At 58.3% G+C, this 16523-nt stretch overlaps 1 protein-coding gene across 1 annotated transcript in view; it reads left to right on the top strand.

Moving 5' to 3' along the window:
* LOC132400064 (aquaporin-10-like) overlaps positions 1–16523 on the top strand; it is a 341000-nt gene that overhangs the window by 238587 nt on the left and 85890 nt on the right. The window lies entirely within an intron of this gene.

Below are 16523 nucleotides of genomic sequence, written 5' to 3'. Positions count from 1 at the left end.
TTTCCCACTCCCTTCAAACCCACCAGGACCCCGTTTCCCACTCCCTTCAAACACACCGGGACCCCGTTTCCCACTCCCTTCAAACACACCGGGACCCCGTTTCCCACTCCCTTCAAACCCACCGGGACCCCGTTTCCCACTCCCTTCAAACCCACCGGGACCCCGTTTCCCACTCCCTTCAAACACACCGGGACCCCGTTTCCCACTCCCTTTAAACCCACTGGGACCCCGTTTCCCACTCCCTTCAAACCCACCGGGACCCCGTTTCCCACTCCCTTCAAACCCACCAGTACCCCGTTTCCCACTCCCTTTAAACCCACTGGGACCCCGTTTCCCAGTCCCTTTAAACCCACCGGGACCCCGTTTCCCACAGCCTTCAAACCCACCGGGACCCCGTTTCCCACTCCCTTCAAACCCACCGGGACCCCGTTTCCCATTTCCTTTAAACACACTGGGACCCCGTTTTCCACTCCCTTTAAACCCACTGGGACCCCATTTCCCACTCCCTTTAATCCCACCGGGACCCCGTTTCCCACTCCCTTCAATCCCACCAGGGCCCCGTTTCCCACTCCCTTTAAACCCACCGGGACCCCGTTTCCCACTCCCTTCAAACCCACCGGGACCCCGTTTCCCACTCCCTTCAAACCCACATGGACCCCGTTTCCCACTCCCTTTAAACCCACCGGGATCCCGTTTCCCACTCCCTTCAATCCCACCGGGACCCCGTTTCCCACTCCCTTTAAACCCACCGGGATCCCGTTTCCCACTCCCTTCAAACCCACCAGGACCCCGTTTCCCACTCCCTTCAAACACACCGGGACCCCGTTTCCCACTCCCTTCAAACACACCGGGACCCCGTTTCCCACTCCCTTCAAACCCACCGGGACCCCGTTTCCCACTCCCTTCAAACCCACCGGGACCCCGTTTCCCACTCCCTTCAAACACACCGGGACCCCGTTTCCCACTCCCTTTAAACCCACTGGGACCCCGTTTCCCACTCCCTTCAAACCCACCGGGACCCCGTTTCCCACTCCCTTCAAACCCACCAGTACCCCGTTTCCCACTCCCTTTAAACCCACTGGGACCCCGTTTCCCAGTCCCTTTAAACCCACCGGGACCCCGTTTCCCACAGCCTTCAAACCCACCGGGACCCCGTTTCCCACTCCCTTCAAACTCACCGGGACCCGGTTTCCCACTCCCTTTAAACCCACTGGGACCACGTTTCCCACTCTCTTCAAACACACCGGGACCCCGTTTCCCACTCCCTTCAAACCCACCAGGACCCCGTTTCCCACTCCCTTCAAACACACCGGGACCCCGTTTCCCACTCCCTTCAAACACACCGGGGCCCCGTTTCCCACTCCCTTTAAACCCACCGGGACCCCGTTTCCCACTCCCTTTAAACCCACCAGGACCCTGTTTCCCACTCCCTTCAAATCCACCGGGACCCCGTTTCCTACTCCCTTTAAATGCACTGGGACCCCGTTTCCCAATGACTTTAAACCCACCTGAACCCCATTTCCCACTCCCTTTAAACCCATGTGACCTCGTGTCCTGCTCCCTTTAAACTCACCGGGACCCCATTTTGCTCTCCCTTTAACCACATCAGGGAACCCCTTTCCTGCTTCATTGAAACCCCCTGAGACCCCGTTTCCCACTCCCTTCAAACCCACTGGGAACCCGTTTCCCACTCCCTTCAAACCCACCGGGACCCCGTTTCCCACTCCCTTCAAACCCACCGGGACCCCATTTCCCAATCCCGTCAAACCCACCGGGACCCCGTTTCCCACTCCCTTTAAACCCACCGGGACCCCGTTTCCCATTTCCTTTAAACACACTGGGACACCGTTTCCCACTCCCTTTAAACCCACCGGGACCCCGTTTCCCATTCCCTTTAAACCCACCGGGACCCCGTTTCCCACTCCCTTTAAACCCTCTGGGACCCAGTTTCCCACTCCTTTTAAACCCACTGGGACCCGATTTCCCACTCCCTTTAAACCCACCGGGACCCGATTTCCCACTCCCTTTAAACCCACCGGGACCCCGTTTCCCACTACCTTTAAACCCACCGGGACCCCGTTTCCCATTTCCTTTAAACACACTGGGACCCCGTTTTCCACTCCCTTTAAACCCACTGGGACCCCATTTCCCACTACCTTTAATCCCACCGGGACCCCGTTTCCCACTCCCTTCAATCCCACCAGGGCCCCGTTTCCCACTCCCTTTAAACCCACCGGGACCCCGTTTCCCACTCCCTTCAAACCCACCGGGACCCCGTTTCCCACTCCCTTCAAACCCACATGGACCCCGTTTCCCACTCCCTTTAAACCCACCGGGATCCCGTTTCCCACTCCCTTCAATCCCACCGGGACCCCGTTTCCCACTCCCTTTAAACCCACCGGGATCCCGTTTCCCACTCCCTTCAAACCCACCAGGACCCCGTTTCCCACTCCCTTCAAACACACCGGGACCCCGTTTCCCACTCCCTTCAAACACACCGGGACCCCGTTTCCCACTCCCTTCAAACCCACCGGGACCCCGTTTCCCACTCCCTTCAAACCCACCGGGACCCCGTTTCCCACTCCCTTCAAACACACCGGGACCCCGTTTCCCACTCCCTTTAAACCCACTGGGACCCCGTTTCCCACTCCCTTCAAACCCACCGGGACCCCGTTTCCCACTCCCTTCAAACCCACCAGTACCCCGTTTCCCACTCCCTTTAAACCCACTGGGACCCCGTTTCCCAGTCCCTTTAAACCCACCGGGACCCCGTTTCCCACAGCCTTCAAACCCACCGGGACCCCGTTTCCCACTCCCTTCAAACTCACCGGGACCCGGTTTCCCACTCCCTTTAAACCCACTGGGACCACGTTTCCCACTCCCTTCAAACACACCGGGACCCCGTTTCCCACTCCCTTCAAACCCACCAGGACCCCGTTTCCCACTCCCTTCAAACACACCGGGACCCCGTTTCCCACTCCCTTCAAACACACCGGGGCCCCGTTTCCCACTCCCTTTAAACCCACCGGGACCCCGTTTCCCACTCCCTTTAAACCCACCAGGACCCTGTTTCCCACTCCCTTCAAATCCACCGGGACCCCGTTTCCTACTCCCTTTAAATGCACTGGGACCCCGTTTCCCAATGACTTTAAACCCACCTGAACCCCATTTCCCACTCCCTTTAAACCCATGTGACCTCGTGTCCTGCTCCCTTTAAACTCACCGGGACCCCATTTTGCTCTCCCTTTAACCACATCAGGGAACCCCTTTCCTGCTTCATTGAAACCCCCTGAGACCCCGTTTCCCACTCCCTTCAAACCCACTGGGAACCCGTTTCCCACTCCCTTCAAACCCACCGGGACCCCGTTTCCCACTCCCTTCAAACCCACCGGGACCCCATTTCCCAATCCCGTCAAACCCACCGGGACCCCGTTTCCCACTCCCTTTAAACCCACCGGGACCCCGTTTCCCATTTCCTTTAAACACACTGGGACCCCGTTTCCCACTCCCTTTAAACCCACCGGGACCCCGTTTCCCATTCCCTTTAAACCCACCGGGACCCCGTTTCCCACTCCCTTTAAACCCTCTGGGACCCAGTTTCCCACTCCTTTTACACCCACTGGGACCCGATTTCCCACTCCCTTTAAACCCACCGGGACCCCGTTTCCCACTACCTTTAAACCCACCGGGACCCCGTTTCCCATTTCCTTTAAACACACTGGGACCCCGTTTTCCACTCCCTTTAAACCCACTGGGACCCCATTTCCCACTCCCTTTAATCCCACCGGGACCCCGTTTACCACTCCCTTCAATCCCACCAGGGCCCCGTTTCCCACTCCCTTTAAACCCACCGGGACCCCGTTTCCCACTCCCTTCAAACCCACCGGGACCCCGTTTCCCACTCCCTTCAAACCCACATGGACCCCGTTTCCCACTCCCTTTAAACCCACCGGGATCCCGTTTCCCACTCCCTTCAATCCCACCGGGACCCCTTTCCCACTCCCTTTAAACCCACCGGGATCCCGTTTCCCACTCCCTTCAAACCCACCAGGACCCCGTTTCCCACTCCCTTCAAACACACCGGGACCCCGTTTCCCACTCCCTTCAAACACACCGGGACCCCGTTTCCCACTCCCTTCAAACCCACCGGGACCCCGTTTCCCACTCCCTTCAAACCCACCGGGACCCCGTTTCCCACTCCCTTCAAACACACCGGGACCCCGTTTCCCACTCCCTTTAAACCCACCGGGACCCCGTTTCCCACTCCCTTCAAACCCACCAGGACCCCGTTTCCCACTCCCTTCAAACACACCGGGACCCCGTTTCCCACTCCCTTCAAACACACCGGGGCCCCGTTTCCAACTCCCTTTAAACCCACCGGGACCCCGTTTCCCACTCCCTTTAAACCCACCAGGGAACCCCTTTCCTGCTTCATTGAAACCCCCTGAGACCCCGTTTCCCACTCCCTTCAAACCCACTGGGAACCCGTTTCCTACTCCCTTTAAATGCACTGGGACCCCGTTTCCCAATGATTTTAAACCCACCTGAACCCCATTTCCCAATCCCGTCAAACCCACCGGGACCCCGTTTCCCACTCCCTTTAAACCCACCGGGACCCCGTTTCCCACTCCCCTTCAACCCACCGGGACCCCTATTCCCACTTCTTTAAACCCACCAGGACCCCGTTTCCCACTCCCTTTAAACCCACCGGGACCCCGTTTCCCATTCCCTTTAAACCCACCGGGACCCCGTTTCCCACTCCCTTTAAACCCTCTGGGACCCAGTTTCCCACTCCTTTTAAACCCACTGGGACCCCATTTCCCACTCCCTTTAAACCCACCGGGACCCCGTTTCCCACTACCTTTAAACCCACCGGGACCCCGTTTCCCATTTCCTTTAAACACACTGGGACCCCGTTTCCCACTCCCTTTAAACCCACTGGGACCCCATTTCCCACTCCCTTTAATCCCACCGGGACCCCGTTTCCCACTCCCTTCAATCCCACCAGGGCCCCGTTTCCCACTCCCTTTAAACCCACCGGGACCCCGTTTCCCACCCCCTTCAAACCCACCGGGACCCCGTTTCCCACTCCCTTCAAACCCACCGGGACCCCGTTTCCCACTCCCTTTAAACCCACCGGGATCCCGTTTCCCACTCCCTTCAAACCCACCAGGACCCCGTTTCCCACTCCCTTCAAACACACCGGGACCCCGTTTCCCACACCCTTCAAACCCACCAGGACCCCGTTTCCCACTCCCTTCAAACACACCGGGACCCCGTTTCCCACACCCTTCAAACACACCGGGACCCCGTTTCCCACTCCCTTCAAACCCACCGGGACCCCGTTTCCCACTCCCTTCAAACCCACCGGGACCCCGTTTCCCACTCCCTTCAAACACACCGGGACCCCGTTTCCCACTCCCTTTAAACCCACTGGGACCCCGTTTCCCACTCCCTTCAAACCCACCGGGACCCCGTTTCCCACTCCCTTCAAACCCACCAGTACCCCGTTTCCCACTCCCTTTAAACCCACTGGGACCCCGTTTCCCAGTCCCTTTAAACCCACCGGGACCCTGTTTCCCACACCCTTCAAACCCACCGGGACCCCGTTTCCCACTCCCTTCAAACTCACCGGGACCCCGTTTCCCACTCCCTTTAAACCCACTGGGACCACGTTTCCCACTCCCTTCAAACACACCGGGACCCCGTTTCCCACTCCCTTCAAACCCACCAGTACCCCGTTTCCCACTCCCTTTAAACCCACCGGGACCCTGTTTCCGACCCCCTTTAAACCCACCAGGACCCCGTTTCCCACTCCCTTTAAACCCACCGGGACCCCGTTTCCCACTCCCTTTAAACCCACCGGGACCCCGTTTCACACTCCCTTTAAACGCACTGGGACCCCGTTTCCCACTCACTTCAAACCCACCGGGACCTCGTTTCCCACTCCCTTTCAACCCACCAGGACCCCATTTCCCACTCCCTTCAAACCCACCGGGACCCCGTTTCCCACTCCCTTTAAACCCACAGGGACCCCGTTTCCCACTCCCTTTAATCCCACCGTGACCCCGTTTCCCACTTCCTTTAAACCCACCAGGACCCTGTTTCCCACTCCTTTTAAACCCACCAGGACCCCATTTCCCACTCCCTTCAAACCCACCAGGACCCCATTTCCCACTCCCTTTAAACCCACCAGGACCCTGTTTCCCACTCCCTTTAAACCCACCGGGACCCCGTTTCCCACTCCCTTTCAACCCACCAGGACCCCATTTCCCACTCCCTTCAAACCCACCGGGACCCCGTTTCCCACTCCTTTAAACCCACAGGGACCCCGCTTCCCACTCCCTTTAAACCCACCGGGACCCCGTTTCCCACTCCCTTTAAACCCACCAGGACCCTGTTTCCCACTCCCTTCAAACCCACCGGGACCCCGTTTCCCACTCCCTTTAAACGCACTGGGACCCCGTTTCCCACTGACTTTAAACCCACCTGAACCCCATTTCCCACTCCCTTTAAACCCATGTGACCTCGTGTCCTGCTCTCTTTAAACTCACCGGGACCCCATTTTGCTCTCCCTTTAACCACATCAGGGAACCCCTTTCCTGCTCCAGTTAAACCCCCTGAGACCCCGTTTCCCACTCCCTTCAAACCCACTGGGGACCCCGTTTCCCACTCCCTTTAGACCCACCGGGACCCCGTTTCCCACTGCCTTTAAACGCACTGGGACCCCGTTTCGCACTCACTTCAAACCCACCGGGACCCCGTTTCCCACTCCCTTCAATCCGACCGGGACCCCGTTTCCCACTCCCTTCAAACCCACTGGAGACCCCGTTTCACACTCCCTTTAAAACCACTGGGATCCCGTTTCCCACTCCCTTCAAACCCACTGGGACCCCGTTTCCCACTCCCTTTAAACCCACTGGGACCCCGTTTCCCACTCCCTTTAAACGCACCGGGACCCCGTTTCCCAGTCCCTTTAAACGCACTGGGACCCCGTTTCCTAGTCCCTTTAAACGCACTGGGACCCCGTTTCCCACTCCCTTTAAACCCACCGGGACCCCGTTTCCCACTCCCTTTGAACCCACCGGGACCCCTATTCCCACTTCTTTAAACCCACCAGGACACCGTTTCCCACTCCCTTTAAACCCACCGGGACCCCGTTTCCCATTCCCTTTAAACCCACCGGGACCCCGTTTCCCACTCCCTTTAAACCTTCTGGGACCCAGTTTCCCACTCCTTTTAAACCCACTGGGACCCCATTTCCCACTCCCTTTAAACCCACCGGGACCCCGTTTCCCACTCCCTTTAAACCCACCGGGACCCCGTTTCCCATTTCCTTTAAACACACTGGGACCCCGTTTCCCACTCCCTTTAAACCCACTGGGACCCCATTTCCCACTCCCTTTAAACCCACCGGGACCCCGTTTCCCACTCCCTTCAAACCCACCAGGACCCCGTTTCCCACTCCCTTCAAACACACCGGGACCCCGTTTCCCACTCCCTTCAAACGCACCGGGACCCCGTTTCCCACTCCCTTCAAACCCACCGGGACCCTGTTTCCCACTCCCTTCAAACCCACCGGGACCCCGTTTCCCACTCCCTTCAAACACACCGGGACCACGTTTCCCACTCCCTTTAAACCCACTGGGACCCCGTTTCCCACTCCCTTCAAACCCACCGGGACCCCGTTTCCCACTCCCTTCAAACCCACCAGTACCCCGTTTCCCACTCCCTCTAAACCCACTGGGACCCGGTTTCCCAGTCCTTTTAAACCCACCGGGACCCCGTTTCCCACACCCTTCAACCCCACCGGGACCCCGTTTCCCACTCCCTTCAAACTCACCGGGACCCCGTTTCCCACTCCCTTTAAACCCACTGGGACCACGTTTCCCACTCCCTTCAAACACACCGGGACCCCGTTTCCCACTCCCTTCAAACCCACCAGTACCCCGTTTCCCACTCCCTTTAAACCCATCGGGACCCTGTTTCCGACCCCGTTTAAACCCACCAGGACCCCGTTTCCCACTCCCTTCAAACCCACCGGGACCACGTTTCCCACTCCCTTCAATCCCACCGGGACCCCGTTTCCCACTCCCTTCAAACCACCGGGAACCCATTTCCCACTCCCTTTAAACCCACCGGGACCCCGTTTCCCACTCCCTTTAAACGCACTGGGACCCCGTTTCCCACTCACTTCAAACCCACCGGGACCTCGTTTCCCACTCCCTTTCAACCCACCAGGACCCCATTTCCCACTCCCTTCAAACCCACCGGGACCCCGTTTCCCACTCCCTTTAAACCCACAGGGACCCCGTTTCCCACTCCCTTTAATCCCACCGTGACCCCGTTTCCCACTCCCTTTAAACCCACCAGGACCCTGTTTCCCACTCCTTTTAAACCCACCAGGACCCCATTTCCCACTCCCTTCAAACCCACCAGGACCCCATTTCCCACTCCCTTTAAACCCACCAGGACCCTGTTTCCCACTCCCTTTAAAGCCACCGGGACCCCGTTTCCCACTCCCTTTCAACCCACCAGGACCCCATTTCCCACTCCCTTCAAACCCACCGGGACCCCGTTTCCCACTCCTTTAAACCCACAGGGACCCCGCTTCCCACTCCCTTTAAACCCACCGGGACCCCGTTTCCCACTCCCTTTAAACCCACCAGGACCCTGTTTCCCACTCCCTTCAAACCCACCGGGACCCCGTTTCCCACTCCCTTTAAACGCACTGGGACCCCGTTTCCCACTGACTTTAAACCCACCTGAACCCCATTTCCCATTCCCTTTAAACCCATGTGACCTCGTGTCCTGCTCTCTTTAAACTCACAGGGACCCCATTTTGCTCTCCCTTTAACCACATCAGGGAACCCCTTTCCTGCTCCAGTTAAACCACCTGAGACCCCGTTTCCCACTCCCTTCAAACCCACTGGGGACCCCGTTTCCCACTCCCTTTAAACCCACCGGGACCCCGTTTCCCACTGCCTTTAAACGCACTGGGACCCCGTTTCGCACTCACTTCAAACCCACCGGGACCCCGTTTCCCACTCCCTTCAATCCGACCGGGACCCCGTTTCAAACTCCCTTCAAACCCACTGGGGACCCCGTTTCACACTCCCTTTAAACCCACTGGGATCCCGTTTCCCACTCCCTTCAAACCCACTGGGACCCCGTTTCCCACTCCCTTTAAACCCACTGGGACCCCGTTTCCCACTCCCTTTAAACGCACCGGGACCCCGTTTCCCAGTCCCTTTAAACGCACTGGGACCCCGTTTCCTAGTCCCTTTAAACGCACTGGGACCCCGTTTCCCACTCCCTTTAAACCCACCGGGACCCCGTTTCCCACTCCCTTTGAACCCACCGGGACCCCTATTCCCACTTCTTTAAACCCACCAGGACCCCGTTTCCCACACCCTTTAAACCCACCGGGACCCCGTTTCCCATTCCCTTTAAACCCACCGGGACCCCGTTTCCCACTCCCTTTAAACCTTCTGGGACCCAGTTTCCCACTCCCTTTAAACCCACCGGGAACCCGTTTCCCACTCCCGTTAAACCCGCCGGGACCCCGTTTCCCATTTCCTTTAAACACACTGGGACCCCGTTTCCCACTCCCTTTAAACCCACTGGGACCCCCATTTCCCACTCCCTTTAAACCCACCGGGACCCCGTTTCCCACTCCCTTCAAACCCACCGGGACCCCGTTTCCCACTCCCTTCAAACCCAACAGGACCCCATTTCCCACTCCCTTCAATCCCACCGGGACCCCATTTCCCACTCCCTTCAATCCCACCGGGACCCCGTTTCCCACTCCCTTCAAACACACCGGGACCCCGTTTCCCACTCCCTTCAAACACACCGGAACCCCGTTTCCCACTCCCTTCAAACCCACCGGGACCCCGTTTCCCACTCCCTTCAAACCCACCGGGACCCCGTTTCCCACTCCCTTCAAACACACCGGGATCCCGTTTCCCACTCCCTTTAAACCCACTGGGACCCCGTTTCCCACTCCCTTCAAACCCACCGGGACCCCGTTTCCCACACCCTTCAAACCCACCGGGACCCCCGTTTCCCACTCCCTTCAAACTCACCGGGACCTCGTTTCCCACTCCCTTTAAACCCACTGGGACCACGTTTCCCACTCCCTTCAAACACACCGGGACCCCGTTTCCACTCCCTTCAAACCCACACAGTACCCCCGTTTCCCACTCCCTTTAAACCCACCGGGACCCTGTTTCCGACCCCCTTTAAACCCACCAGGACCCCGTTTCCCACTCCCTTCAAACCCACCGGGACCCCGTTTCCCACTCCCTTCAATCCCACCGGGACCCCGTTTCCCACTCCCTTCAAACCCACCGGGACCCCGTTTCCCACTCCCTTCAAACCCACCGGGACCCCGTTTCCCACTCCCTTTAAACGCACTGGGACCCCGTTTCCCACTGCCTTTAAACCCACCTGAACCCCATTTCCCACTCCCTTTAAACCCATGTGACCTCGTGACCTGCTCTCTTTAAACTCACCGGGACCACATTTTGCTCTCCCTTTAACCACATCAGGGAACCCCTTTCCTGCTCCAGTTAAACCCCCTGAGACCCCGTTTCCCACTCCCTTCAAACCCACTGGGGACCCCGTTTCCCACTCCCTTTAAACCCACCGGGACCCCGTTTCCCACTGCCTTTAAACGCACTGGGACCCCGTTTCGCACTCCCTTCAAACCCACCGGGACCCCGTTTCCCACTCCCTTCAATCCGACCGGGACCCCGTTTCCCACTCCCTTCAAACCCACTGGGGACCCCGTTTCACACTCCCTTTAAACCCACTGGGATCCCGTTTCCCACTCCCTTCAAACCCACTGGGACCCCGTTTCCCACTCACTTCAAACCCACCGGGACCCCGTTTCCCACTCCCTTTAAACCCACAGGGACCCCGTTTCCCACTCACTTTAAACCCACCGGGACCCCGTTTCCCACTCCCTTTAAACGCACTGGGACCCCGTTTCCCACTCCCTTTAAACCCACCAGGACCCCGTTTCCCACTCCCTTCAAACCCACCGGGACCCCGTTTCCCACTCCCTTTAAACGCACTGGGACCCCGTTTCCCACTGACTTTAAACCCACCTGAACCCCATTTCCCACTCCCTTTAAACCCATGTGACCTCGTGTCCTGCTCCCTTTAAACTCACCGGGACCCCATTTTGCTCTCCCTTTAACCACATCTGGGAACCCCTTTCCTGCTCCATTTAAACCCCCTGAGACCCCGTTTCCCACTCCCTTCAAACCCACTGTGGACCCCGTTTCACAATCCCTTTATACCCACTGGGATCCCGTTTCCCACTCCCTTTAAACCCACCAGGACCCCGTTTCCCACTCCCTTTAAACCCACCGGGACCCCGTTTCCCACTCCCTTTAAACCCACCGGGACCCCGTTTCCCACTCCCTTTAAACCCACCGGGACCCCGTTTCCCACTCCCTTTAAACCCACCGGGACCCCGTTTCCCACTCCCTTTAAACTCACCGGGACCCCGTTTCCCACTCCCTTTAAACCCACCGGGACCCCGTTTCCCATTCCCTTTGAACCCACCAGGACCCCGTTTCCCACTCCCTTTAAACCCACCGGGACCCCTTTTCCCATTCCCTTTAAACCCACCGGGACCCCGTTTCCCACTCCCTTTAATCCCACCGGGACCCCGTTTCCCACTCCCTTCAAACCCACCGGGACCCGATTTCCCACTCCCTTTAATCCCACCGGGACCCCGTTTCCCACTCCCTTCAAACCCACCGGGACCCGGTTTCCCACTCCCTTTAATCCCACCGGGACCCCTTTTCCCACTCCCTTCAAACCCACCGGGACCCCGTTTCCCACTCCCTTTAAACCCACCGGGACCCCGTTTCCCAGTCCCTTTAAACCCACCGGGACCCTGTTTCCCATTCCCTTCAAACCCACCGGGACCCCGTTTCCCAGTCCCTTTAAACCCACCGGGACCCCGTTTCCCATTCCCTTCAAACCCACCGGGACCCCGTTTCCCACTCCCTTCAAACCCACCGGGACCCCGTTTCCCACTCCCTTTCAACCCACCAGGACCCCGTTTCCCACTCCCTTCAAACCCACCGGGACCCCGTTTCCCACTCCCTTCAAACCCATCGGGACCCCGTTTCCCACTCCCTTTAAACGCACTGGGACCCCGTTTCCCACTGACTTTAAACCCACCTGAACCCCATTTCCCACTCCCATTAAACCCATGTGACCTCGTGTCCTGCTCCCTTTAAACTCACCGGGACCCCATTTTGCTCTCCCTTTAACCACATCAGGGAACCCCTTTCCTGCTCCATTTAAACCCCCTGAGACCCCGTTTCCCACTCCCTTTAAACCCACCAGGACCCCTTTTCCCATTCCCTTTAAACCCACCGGGACCCCGTTTCCCACTCCCTTTAAACCCTCCGGGACCCCGTTTCCCACTCCCTTTAAACCCACCGGGACCCCGTTTCCCATTCCCTTTAAACCCACCGGGACCCTGTTTCCCACTCCCTTCAATCCCACCGGGACCCCGTTTCCCATTCCCTTCAAACCCACCGGGGCCCCGTTTCCCACTCCCTTCAAACCCACCGGGACCCCGTTTCCCACTCCCTTTCAACCCACCAGGACCCCATTTCCCACTCCTTTCAAACCCACCGGGACCCCGTTTCCCACTCCCTTTAAACCCACAGGGACCCCGTTTCCCACTCCCTTTAAACCCACCGGGACCCCGTTTCCCACTCCCTTTAAACGCACTGGGACCCCGTTTCCCACTCCCTTTAAACCCACCAGGACCCCGTTTCCCACTCCCTTCAAACCCACCGGGACCCCGTTTCCCACTCCCTTTAAACGCACTGGGACCCCGTTTCCCACTGACTTTAAACCCACCTGAACCCCATTTCCCACTCCCTTTAAACCCATGTGACCTCGTGTCCTGCTCCCTTTAAACTCACCGGGACCCCATTTTGCTCTCCCTTTAACCACATCTGGGAACCCCTTTCCTGCTCCATTTAAACCCCCTGAGACCCCGTTTCCCACTCCCTTTAAACCCACTGGGACCCCATTTCCCACTCCCTTTAAATGCACCGGGACCCCGTTTCCCAGTCCCTTTAAACGCACTGGGACCCCATTTTCCACTGACTTTAAACCCACCTGAACCACATTTCCCAGTCCCTTTAAACCCGTGACCTCGTGTCCTGCTCCCTTTAAACCCACCAGGACCCCATTTCCCACTCCCTTTAAACCCACCAGGACCCCTTTTCCCATTCCCTTTAAACCCACCGTGACCCCGTTTCCCACTCCCTTCAAACCCTCCGGGACCCCGTTTCCCACTCCCTTTAAACCCACCGGGACCCCGTTTCCCATTCCCTTTAAACCCACCGGGACCCCGTTTCCCACTGCCTTTAAAGGCACTGGGACCCCGTTTCGCACTCACTTCAAACCCACCGGGACCCCGTTTCCCACTCCCTTCAATCCGACCGGGACCCCGTTTCAAACTCCCTTCAAACCCACTGGGGACCCCGTTTCACACTCCCTTTAAACCCACTGGGATCCCGTTTCCCACTCCCTTCAAACCCACTGGGACCCCGTTTCCCACTCCCTTTAAACCCACTGGGACCCCGTTTCCCACTCCCTTTAAACGCACCGGGACCCCGTTTCCCAGTCCCTTTAAACGCACTGGGACCCCGTTTCCTAGTCCCTTTAAACGCACTGGGACCCCGTTTCCCACTCCCTTTAAACCCACCGGGACCCCGTTTCCCACTCCCTTTGAACCCACCGGGACCCCTATTCCCACTTCTTTAAACCCACCAGGACCCCGTTTCCCACACCCTTTAAACCCACCGGGACCCCGTTTCCCATTCCCTTTAAACCCACCGGGACCCCGTTTCCACTCCCTTTAAACCTTCTGGGACCCAGTTTCCCACTCCCTTTAAACCCACCGGGAACCCGTTTCCCACTCCCGTTAAACCCGCCGGGACCCCGTTTCCCATTTCCTTTAAACACACTGGGACCCCGTTTCCCACTCCCTTTAAACCCACTGGGACCCCATTTCCCACTCCCTTTAAACCCACCGGGACCCCGTTTCCCACTCCCTTCAAACCCACCGGGACCCCGTTTCCCACTCCCTTCAAACCCAACAGGACCCCATTTCCCACTCCCTTCAATCCCACCGGGACCCCATTTCCCACTCCCTTCAATCCCACCGGGACCCCGTTTCCCACTCCCTTCAAACACACCGGGACCCCGTTTCCCACTCCCTTCAAACACACCGGAACCCCGTTTCCCACTCCCTTCAAACCCACCGGGACCCCGTTTCCCACTCCCTTCAAACCCACCGGGACCCCGTTTCCCACTCCCTTCAAACACACCGGGATCCCGTTTCCCACTCCCTTTAAACCCACTGGGACCCCGTTTCCCACTCCCTTCAAACCCACCGGGACCCCGTTTCCCACTCCCTTCAAACCCACCGGGACCCCGTTTCCCACTCCCTTCAAACCCACCGGGACCCCGTTTCCCACACCCTTCAAACCCACCGGGACCCCGTTTCCCACTCCCTTCAAACTCACCGGGACCTCGTTTCCCACTCCCTTTAAACCCACTGGGACCACGTTTCCCACTCCCTTCAAACACACCGGGACCCCGTTTCCACTCCCTTCAAACCCACACAGTACCCCGTTTCCCACTCCCTTTAAACCCACCGGGACCCTGTTTCCGACCCCCTTTAAACCCACCAGGACCCCGTTTCCCACTCCCTTCAAACCCACCGGGACCCCGTTTCCCACTCCCTTCAATCCCACCGGGACCCCGTTTCCCACTCCCTTCAAACCCACCGGGACCCCGTTTCCCACTCCCTTCAAACCCACCGGGACCCCGTTTCCCACTCCCTTTAAACGCACTGGGACCCCGTTTCCCACTGCCTTTAAACCCACCTGAACCCCATTTCCCACTCCCTTTAAACCCATGTGACCTCGTGACCTGCTCTCTTTAAACTCACCGGGACCACATTTTGCTCTCCCTTTAACCACATCAGGGAACCCCTTTCCTGCTCCAGTTAAACCCCCTGAGACCCCGTTTCCCACTCCCTTCAAACCCACTGGGGACCCCGTTTCCCACTCCCTTTAAACCCACCGGGACCCCGTTTCCCACTGCCTTTAAACGCACTGGGACCCCGTTTCGCACTCCCTTCAAACCCACCGGGACCCCGTTTCCCACTCCCTTCAATCCGACCGGGACCCCGTTTCCCACTCCCTTCAAACCCACTGGGGACCCCGTTTCACACTCCCTTTAAACCCACTGGGATCCCGTTTCCCACTCCCTTCAAACCCACTGGGACCCCGTTTCCCACTCACTTCAAACCCACCGGGACCCCGTTTCCCACTCCCTTTAAACCCACAGGGACCCCGTTTCCCACTCACTTTAAACCCACCGGGACCCCGTTTCCCACTCCCTTTAAACGCACTGGGACCCCGTTTCCCACTCCCTTTAAACCCACCAGGACCCCGTTTCCCACTCCCTTCAAACCCACCGGGACCCCGTTTCCCACTCCCTTTAAACGCACTGGGACCCCGTTTCCCACTGACTTTAAACCCACCTGAACCCCATTTCCCACTCCCTTTAAACCCATGTGACCTCGTGTCCTGCTCCCTTTAAACTCACCGGGACCCCATTTTGCTCTCCCTTTAACCACATCTGGGAACCCCTTTCCTGCTCCATTTAAACCCCCTGAGACCCCGTTTCCCACTCCCTTCAAACCCACTGTGGACCCCGTTTCACAATCCCTTTATACCCACTGGGATCCCGTTTCCCACTCCCTTTAAACCCACCAGGACCCCGTTTCCCACTCCCTTTAAACCCACCGGGACCCCGTTTCCCACTCCCTTTAAACCCACCGGGACCCCGTTTCCCACTCCCTTTAAACCCACCGGGACCCCGTTTCCCACTCCCTTTAAACCCACCGGGACCCCGTTTCCCACTCCCTTTAAACTCACCGGGACCCCGTTTCCCACTCCCTTCAAACCCACCGGGACCCGATTTCCCACTCCCTTTAATCCCACCGGGACCCCGTTTCCCACTCCCTTTAAACCCACCGGGACCCCGTTTCCCACTCCCTTTAAACCCACCGGGACCCCGTTTCCCATTCCCTTTAAACCCACCGGGACCCCGTTTCCCACTCCCTTTAATCCCACCGGGACCCCGTTTCCCACTCCCTTCAAACCCACCTGGACCCGATTTCCCACTCCCTTTAATCCCACCGGGACCCCGTTTCCCACTCCCTTCAAACCCACCGGGACCCCGTTTCCCACTCCCTTTAATCCCACCGGGACCCCTTTTCCCACTCCCTTCAAACCCACCGGGACCCCGTTTCCCACTCCCTTTAAACCCACCGGGACCCCGTTTCCCAGTCCCTTTAAACCCACCGGGACCCTGTTTCCCATTCCCTTCAAACCCACCGGGACCCCGTTTCCCAGTCCCTTTAAACCCACCGGGACCCCGTTTCCCATTCCCTTCAAACC

Source organism: Hypanus sabinus, chromosome 9, assembly GCF_030144855.1.
Source record: "Hypanus sabinus isolate sHypSab1 chromosome 9, sHypSab1.hap1, whole genome shotgun sequence".
NCBI classification, from domain to species: Eukaryota; Metazoa; Chordata; class Chondrichthyes; order Myliobatiformes; family Dasyatidae; genus Hypanus; species Hypanus sabinus.
The sequence above is the reverse complement of the archived record's forward strand: the minus strand, read 5'-3'. Positions and strand labels throughout refer to the sequence as shown.